The sequence below is a fragment of the Rattus norvegicus genome, chromosome 15, assembly GCF_021556685.1.
Source record: "Rattus norvegicus strain SHRSP/BbbUtx chromosome 15, alternate assembly SHRSP_T2T, whole genome shotgun sequence".
Classification (NCBI taxonomy): Eukaryota; Metazoa; Chordata; class Mammalia; order Rodentia; family Muridae; genus Rattus; species Rattus norvegicus.
Genome location: NC_141548.1, coordinates 20,786,204 through 20,794,868, shown reverse-complemented (window position 1 = coordinate 20,794,868; position 8,665 = coordinate 20,786,204). Strand labels below are relative to the sequence as shown.

Below are 8,665 nucleotides of genomic sequence, written 5' to 3'. Positions count from 1 at the left end.
GGTTTATTTTAGTAGTGGGACATTGTGTGTCATTATTTTCTCATATGTTCACTGAAGTGTCACACCTTACACGGTAAATGTTTTAATGCTGAAAGAAAGGTAGGTTCACAGAGTGCTACACCAATCACAGTACACTAGGCAGGCCATGTTCCCTTTTGTCTTTTATTGGATATTTTTTATGTGCATTTCAAATGTTATTCCCTTTCCTGGATCCCCAAACAGAAGTCCCCTATTGAATCCCCCTTCCATTCTTCTCTAAGGGTTTCCCTACCCGTCTGCCCACCTTCCTCCCCCCCATATTCCCCTACACTGGAAGGTCCAGCCTTGGCAGGACCAAGGGCTTCTCCTTCCATCGGTGCCCAACAAGGCCATCCTCTGCTACATATGCAGCTGGAGCCATGGGTCAGTCCATGTACAGTCTTTGGGTAGTGGCTTAATCCCTGAAAGCTCTTGGTTGGCATTGTTGTTCTTATGGGGTTGCAAGCCCTTTCAGCTCTTTGAATCTTTTCTCTAATTCCCCAACGGGGATCCTGCTTTCAGCTCAGTGGTTTGCTGCTAGCGTTGGCCTCTGTATTTGACATGCTCTGGCTGTGCCTCTCAGGAGACAGCTACATCTGACTCCTGTCAGCATGTACTTCTTAGCTTTATCAATCTTATCTAGTTTTGGTGGTCATATATATGGGCTGTATACCAATGTGAGGCAGTCTCTGCTCCAAACTTTGCTTCCATACCCCCTCCTGTGAATGCTTTTGTTCCCCCATTTAAGAAAGAGTGAAGCATGTGCACTTTGGTTGTTCTTCTTGAGATTCATTTTGTCTGTGGATTGTAGCTTGTATAATTTAAGCTTTTGGGCTAATATCCACTTATCAGTGAGTGAATACCATGTTTGTTTTCCTGTGATTGGGTTACCTCACTCAGGATGATATTTTCTAGGTCAATCCATTTGCCTATGAATTTCATGATGTCATCGTTTTTGAGAGCTGAGTAGTAGTCCATTGTGTAGATGTACCACATTTCCCTTATCTATTCCTCTGTTGAAGGGGATCTGGGTTCTTTCCAGCTTCTGGCTATTATAAATAAGGCTGCTGTGAACATAGTGGAGCACGTGTCCTTCTTGCATGTTGGAGCATCTTTTGGGAATATGCCCAGGAGTGATATAGCTGGGTCCTCAGGCACTGCAATGTCCAATTTTCTGAGGAACCTCCAAACTGATTTTCAGAATGGTTGTGCCAGTTTGGAATCCCATCAACAATGGAGGGGTGGTCCTCTTTTCTCCACATCCTCACCAGCATCTGTTGCCATCTGAGTTTTTGGTCTTAGCCATTCTGACTGGTGTGAGGTGGAACTCAGGGTTGTTTTCATTTGCATTTCCCTGATGACTAAAGATGTTGAGCATGTCTTTAGGTGCTTCTCAGGAATTCGATATTCCTCAGCTCGGAATTCTTTGTTTAGCTTTGTACCCCATTTTTAATAGGGTTCTTTGGCTCTCTGCAGTCTAACTAGTTGAGTTCTTTATAGATTTTGGATATGAGCCCTGTATCAAATAAAGAATTGGTAAAGAATCTTTTCCTAATCTGTTGGTTGCTGTTTTGTCCTAATGACAGTGTTCTGTACCTTACAGAAGCTTTGCAGTTTTATGAGATCCCGTTTGTTGATTCTTGATCTTAGAGCATAAGTCATTGGTGTTTTGTTCAGGAAATTTTCCGCAGCGCCTATGTGATTGAGACTCTTCTTCATGGATTCTTCTAAATAGTAAGCAGAACTTACACTATGACTTCTGCAGTTGATGTTTCTATACAAAACATTGTGTTTTTTGCTCTATAGAAATGGCCTCAGTCTGAGATATGTAAAGTTACCTGAATAGGGGAATCAGATGAGGAATGCTGTCCCGGGTACCGGCACAGAGAGGACCACACAGGCTTGCTCAGTTCATTGTATTTTTTCTAGCATCTATGTTACATTAATTTGAGCAATAACAAATTATACTGCACTCTCTGAAATGTAGTAGTGATGATATGGTAAAATAATGATGTAGGGTGTAACCCTAACATCGCTCATCAAACCCTGTTGTTCTCTGGGAGGAAGTTTGTGGAGTTTGCCAAGGAGCCAAGGTGGGTGCCTGGGAGGAGAGATAAACCTCTATGAGTGTCCTGGTGGGGAGTGGGAGCTCCAGTTGATGTCTCCCTAAACTCCCCTGGGTTGGTCTTCTTCTGCTGGTTCACACCCCTCACCCCCTCACTAGTAAAGCTGCTCTGGCCCTCCCCTCCCCCTCCATCTCTCATGCTGCATGGGCTGAGCTCCCAGTGTTGGCCTCCTTTTCATCCTGCTGATGCTGGCTGCAGTCCTGTGTCCTGTTCCCCATTGGTACACTCTCTCCTGCCTGCTGCAGGAGACGAAACATTTGTTAAAGGCTCAGAAAATTTCTCTTCTTTTTAGTATTGTTTTCATTGGTGTGTGTGTGTGTGTGTGTGTGTGTGTGTGTGTGTGTGTGTGTGTGTGCATGCACACAGGTGCACTCGTGTGCAGGAGAGAGGACAACCTTGAGTGTCATGTTAGGGATGCCATCTACATGGTCTCCTGCTGGCTTAGAATATACTTGCCACATAGTCTAGACTGCTGGCCAGAAAGTCCTTGGGAACTCACTGCCTCTCTTGGTTTTGTCTTTTTGTTTTTGATTTTGTTTTTTGTTGTTTTCAACATGAGTTCTGCGAATCCACCTCCGGTCCTAATGCTAGCAAAGCACATTCTTTATTGGTTGACCCATCTCCTCTGTCCTATAGATTATGTATGTATGTATGTATGTATGTATGTATTTATTTATTTTTGAGGCAGGGTCTCAATGGGTAGCCCTAGCTTTCTTGGAATCTGCAGTGTAGACTGGGCTATCCTCAGACCCACAGAGATCCACCTGCTTTTGTCTCCTGAGTGCCAGGATTAAAGTTGCGTAACACCTGGCATGTCCACTTACAAGCCTTTTTTCTTTTTTTTATCATATCAAGATTATTTTCAAATTCTGTCTGCACATATAAGTTCTAGCCTTTTATCCTTTGCTTAACTCTGTGTCATAACTCACAGAGCCAGCAGTGAGCCTGCAATGCAGCAGATGTGTGAGCCTCCTTTCTCTGAGGTGACTTGTGGGCCAGCCGGATGCTGCAGGGTTCATTAACTTGGACAGGGATTGCATGACTACAGTGAGTGGTTACACACACTTTGCAGTAACATTTCTTTCATGATCCTATGGATGAAAATGTTTGGAGACATATAGAAGTTCTATGATTGGAACCAAATCATCTGTCTGTAAAGCCTCAAAAATGTTTTGTACACTCTCCCTCCAGATTAGAGACTTAGAGGCCTCCTATGGGCAGGGCTACTTTGTTGGGAGGGTTAAAAGGACGACAGTTTATGTTATGGAACTGGTTACATAGTTTAACTGAACTTGACTTAACTTTGTACATGGTATCTGTGTATAATTTCCCATTTTTTCTAGATTTCCCAGTTCTGGTGAGTCATGATTTTTTAATTTCCTCATTTTCTGTTGGTATTTTTCCCCTTTCATTACAGATTGTGTTACTTTGGATACAATCGTTGTGACTTTGAATTAGTTTGTCTAAAGGTTTCTCTATCTTACTGAGGTTTTCAAAGAACCGGTTCTTGGTTTTCTTGATTCTTTGTATCTTTCTCTGTGTTTCTATTTCTTTTTCTTAATCTTTAATACTGCATAACATTTTCTTTTAAAATACAGTCTCTTCTGAGGCAGACAGACCATAACTACAGAGCATCATCAGACAGGAGATAAACAGGATGTACAAGATACAGCAGAATGAGGTAGAAATGTGTTACAACCCAGAGAGGATCCCAAACCAATGTTAGCAGAGGGATGGAGGGCCAGTGTGCCCTCCCCTGTGCTCTGTCCCTGGATTCTTTGCTATGACCCCAACATTGCTAGGGCTCAACCTGCCCTGTCATTCTGCCCTGCCATCCTGCCCCATGCTCGTGGGGTAGGTGCTGCCGCTGGGGACTATCTTCTTGTGAAAAGCTTCCAAACCTGGAAACAGAAAGAGCCCAGCAAAGCAAGTGTGGGGACCTTAGGTACTGGTCCATTATCTCTTACCTAGCCCCTTGTGATGCTGCTGCCTGAAAGGACAGCTGGGTTCCCAACCTCACTTCTCTGCCCTGGTATCCCCACCCCCACCCCGAGATCTTAGAGATTCCCCTACTCTGTGCCCCATGGAGGGTCATCTGCAGCATCACTCGAGGCTACTTTGAGGTATCCAGTCCTGCACTTGGTTGGCTGGCTCCAAGGAGCGGCTTGCAGAGAACAAACATGAAGGGGACACAGCAACTCCCCTGTTCACCCTCCTCTGCTCACATCTGCCCTCAGCACTCTGCCCCTGCCATGTCTCTCATGGCAGCCTCAGCATCCAGAAAATGAAGGGACCTAGGAGCTGTAGGGGCAAAGCAGGGCGGTTAAGGTGGGACAAAGATGGGGGGAGGGGTCCTTTCTTGCACCAAAGATTGTGAAATGGCCTGAGGGGCCAAGGAGGTGAAGCCTTGTCAAGAGAAGGAGCAGGAGGGATGTGGTTTGCAGAGAAGGGCTCTGGACCAGAATCATAGGAAAACACCCAGTTCCCTCCAGGCCCTCCAGGTCTAGCCAGACCCAGCACTCCACAGGGACAAGTAGACACCCCCACACAGAGACACAGAAACCTTTCCAGGGCACTGCTCTGCCTTGTCACAGGTGGCCTGGGTCCTAGTAATCAATAGTTTGCCCAGCCAGACTTGTGGCCAGACCACATTCATGCCTGAGGAAATCCTCTTAGCTTTTTATTGAGCATCTCTAACAGAACCTACTTTCAGTCACATCGCCTGAGAACCTTCTGCCTGGGTCACCTCTAAGGCAGGAAATAGACAAGAGTACCCCAACTCTCTGGAAGGTTCGCAGACCACTGGAAGCTGAGGACTGGGGCCCAAGGTGGAGAATGGCAAGAAAGCAGCAAGCCCCTTCCTCTGGGGCCTCTGACCCATCCTCACCTCTTGCTTGCAAGCTAGTCCTGGGGAGGAAGCTCTTAGATACATTGTTTCTCTCCCTGGAACAGCAGTATGGGGCTCATGTCTGGTCTTCCTCATTAGCCAAAACCTCTCTGGTCTGGGAGAATCTACTCCCCAGGGACCGGGCTTGGGGTAAGAGGAGAGCAGTCAAACTCAAACACTCTTTCTGAGGTCAGTTTCTTCCTGAATTGTCAAAATAAAACAAAACACATCAAATACAAAATACATATTACAAAAATAAGAGACCTAAATTATTAAGCAACCTGCATTTCTGGGACTTCCCCTCAAAAAAAAAAAAATGAACAAACCAAAGAGCAAAACAAAAGCCTTCTTTGGGTAGTTTTTATCCTTGTCCCACCCCTAAGACCCCAAGATTTCAGGTGGGTAGGGTACAGAGGAGGCCTGGGGCTACCTGGTCCACCTTTCTCAGCCTCCAGGCCAAAAGAACTTCTGCCAAGAGTCTCTGCAGTGTTAGTCAGAACAATGAGGGAGGGTGGGTTAAAGCACAGCGTCAGGGAGACACAGGGTGAGGCAGAGACAGAAGCAGAGGGTGATAGATGGGGGTGGGAAGGAGGAGCTGAAAAGGAAGGGGTAAGTGACAACACCCTGAGGAGGAAACTAGGCCAGTACTGAGAAAGTAGAATGGGAAAGGAGGGTGTGGGCCAGAGGACAAGAGACAGAGGCTAAGGAGAGAGAGCAGGAGTTCCTTAGGCCCCGATGCCAACTCATGTCAGGTGTGTCTGGTCTGCTGAGCAGAGATGGCGAACCTCCCGTCCACAATAAATACGAAAAACCTGAGTCCACCGGCGCTTACGGCATCAATCTGCAGGCATTTTCCTTCCCATAAAAACAAATCCACAGGGAGAGCCTTTCTTCTCCCACCCCACATTCATCACTCCTTTGGCCAAAGCCATCTCCACCTCAGTCCCCCCACGCCCCAGGCAGAGTTGACTTCCTCTGCCACCCTCAGTGTCAGGACCCATACAGTTTGTCCCACTCAAATAATGAATACAGCTCCTTGGGAGGAGCCCGAGGGCCCACCTTGGCTAGAGCAGCCTCCATGTCTTTGTAGGAGAGGGACCTGTGCACTCTGGAGAGGCTGGCCTGGGCTGCTGCCTGCTGACACAACTGCCCCAGCTCACCCCAAAGAAGCCCTGGAAGCCCTGTACTAAGAGGCCAGCTCCAGCTCCCTCACAGCACAGCAAAGGCTGCCTGCAGGAGGTGCACACCCTTGACAGGGCAGGAGGCCACCAGGCCTTTTCCCATAGGCTCAGCAGCGTGGCACCAAGCTGGGTGGCAAGGCAGTGCCCCAGCAGCGCCTTACATCAGCTGCGGGACCTGAAGAACAGCACAGTCCGCGGAGGGCGCCCTGACCAGCCATGTCTAACCAATGCACCAGGCGCCCACAGTCCACCATCCTGCCACTCTCCAGCTCCAGCGCCCTGGGTCCACTCCTTTGGCGGGCTCCCCTGACAGCTCCGGGAAGCCTCTGTGCCTGGCAGGAACATGTTCTGCAAACTTGTCACAGGGCTCCAGCTGCGGGTTGTAGGCAGGGGAGCCGGGGACCTTGAGAGCACCGCTGCTGCCATCCTCTGTCGCCCCGGGTGGCTTTGCTTTCTCCCAACACTGGACATCTTCTGAGGTGGGCTACTACCCTTACTTGCGGTAGCGGGTCTCCGCGCCCTCGTCCACCCCCTTGTGCTTCAGCAACACTCCATGGGCTGGAAGCCGTAGGGCGTGGACTGGGGTGGGGTGGGCACAGGCAGGGGCGTGGGCCTTGCCCAGAGGGTAAGTAGGGCGTGAGCAGCAAGGCGGGTGGTGCGAGTGCGCGTCTTAGCTGGGCTAAGCAGCATAGCCGGCCACCAGGTAGTTAGTTGTAGAGTGGCGCTGAGGGCCCATAGCTGGTTGGCACCACTGGAGGTAGGAGTGCAGCCCTGAGCCCTGTGCTTGTCTGAGCACCTTACCAGGACGCCAGGTTCCCGCTTCCGTGGCCTGCGGGTATGATTATGATAATCTGCCCAAGACATCCGTTGTCATAACATTTTATAATGAAGCCTGGTCCACACTCCTTCGGACAGTTTACAGTATTCTCGAGACTTCCCCTGACATCCTGCTGGAGGAGGTCATTCTGGTAGATGACTACAGTGACAGAGGTCACCTGAAGGAGCCCCTGGCCAAGAGCAGTCACAGCTGCCCAAGGTGCGCCTGATCCCGCTAGCAAGAGAGGGCCTAGTGCAAGCCGGCTACTGGGAGCCTCTGGGGCCAGGGGCGAAGTGCTGAGGTTTCTGGACTGTCACTGTGACTGTCATGAGGGGTGGCTGGAGTCTGCTGCAGAGGATCCACGAGAAGGAGTCGGCCGTGGTGTGCTCCGTTATCGATGTCATTGACTGGAACACCTCTGAGTACCTGGGCAACTCCGGAGAGCCCCAGATTGGTGGCTTTGACTGGCGCCTAGTATTCACGTGGCACGTGGTCCCTTGGCGGGAGCGGAAGTTGATGCGAACTCCTATTGACATTATCAGGTCTCCAACTATGGCTGGGGGACTGTTTGTTGTGAGTAAGAGATATTTTGAATACCTGGGGTCTTATGATACCGGAATGGAAGTCTGGGGAGGAGAAAACCTTGAATTCTCCTTTAGGATCTGGCAATGTGGTGACTCTCTGGAAACACACCCTTACTCCCACGTGGGCCACTTCTTCCCTAAGCAGGCTCCCTATTCGCTCAGCAAGGCTCTAGCCAACAGTGTCCGAGCTGCAGAAGTGTGGACGGATGAACTTAAAGAACTCTACCACCACCGAAATCCCCAGCCCGCCTGGAACCCTCTGGGGAGCTGACAGAGAGAAAGAAGCTTCCGGCCAAGCTCCAGTGTAAAGACTTCAAGCGGTTCCTGGCTACAATGTACCCAGAACTGCAGGTGTGAGAGGACAGGCCTGGTTTCTTCGAGAAGCTTGAGAACAGAGGACTACGGGGGTACTGCCTGGACTATAATCCTCCCAGTGAAAACAATGTGGAAGGCCACCAGGTCCTTTTGTACCTCTGCCACGGGATGGGTCACAACCAGTTTTTCGAGTGTACATCCCGGCAAGAAATACGATATAACACCCGCCAGCCCCAGGTCTGCATAGCAGTGGAGGAAGGGAAGGATGTCCTTATCACGGGTCTCTGGAAAGATACCGTTGCAGAGAATCAAGAGTTATCCTACAGGAGGACGGCACGTTAGTCTACAAGCAGAGCGGGAAATGTGTGGAAGCCACAGAGGAGGAGTTCAACTCTGCCTTTGCTCCGAACTTGCGAGACTGTAGCAACTCAGACAGCCAGAGGTGGTTCTGCCAGGAGCGCATGTCATAGTGCACGGCCTTGTCAGGGAAGGAGCCCACCGCGGCCGGGGGCTGTGTGCCCAGTGAGAGGGACAAAGTACGTGGTTGTCATCTGTGAATGTGTTGGACTCCACAACAATGTGAATTATATTTGTACAGATTTGGAAAACTTTAAAAATGTCTTCCAGTATCCCGTTTTCTAAGGGCCGTCCTAAGATGCTGCCTTTGGTATTTGGGAAGCTTAATGCACGATGTGCATTTTACCCATGGTGCCTTTTATTCTCATTAGCAGAAAGGG

At 49.3% G+C, this 8,665-nt stretch overlaps 1 pseudogene; it reads left to right on the top strand.

The window, feature by feature from the left end:
• The first annotated feature begins 5,532 nt into the window (after positions 1-5,532).
• LOC148000858 (polypeptide N-acetylgalactosaminyltransferase 12 pseudogene) lies at positions 5,533-8,398 on the top strand (annotated as a pseudogene).
• Positions 8,399-8,665: the final 267 nt, after the last annotated feature.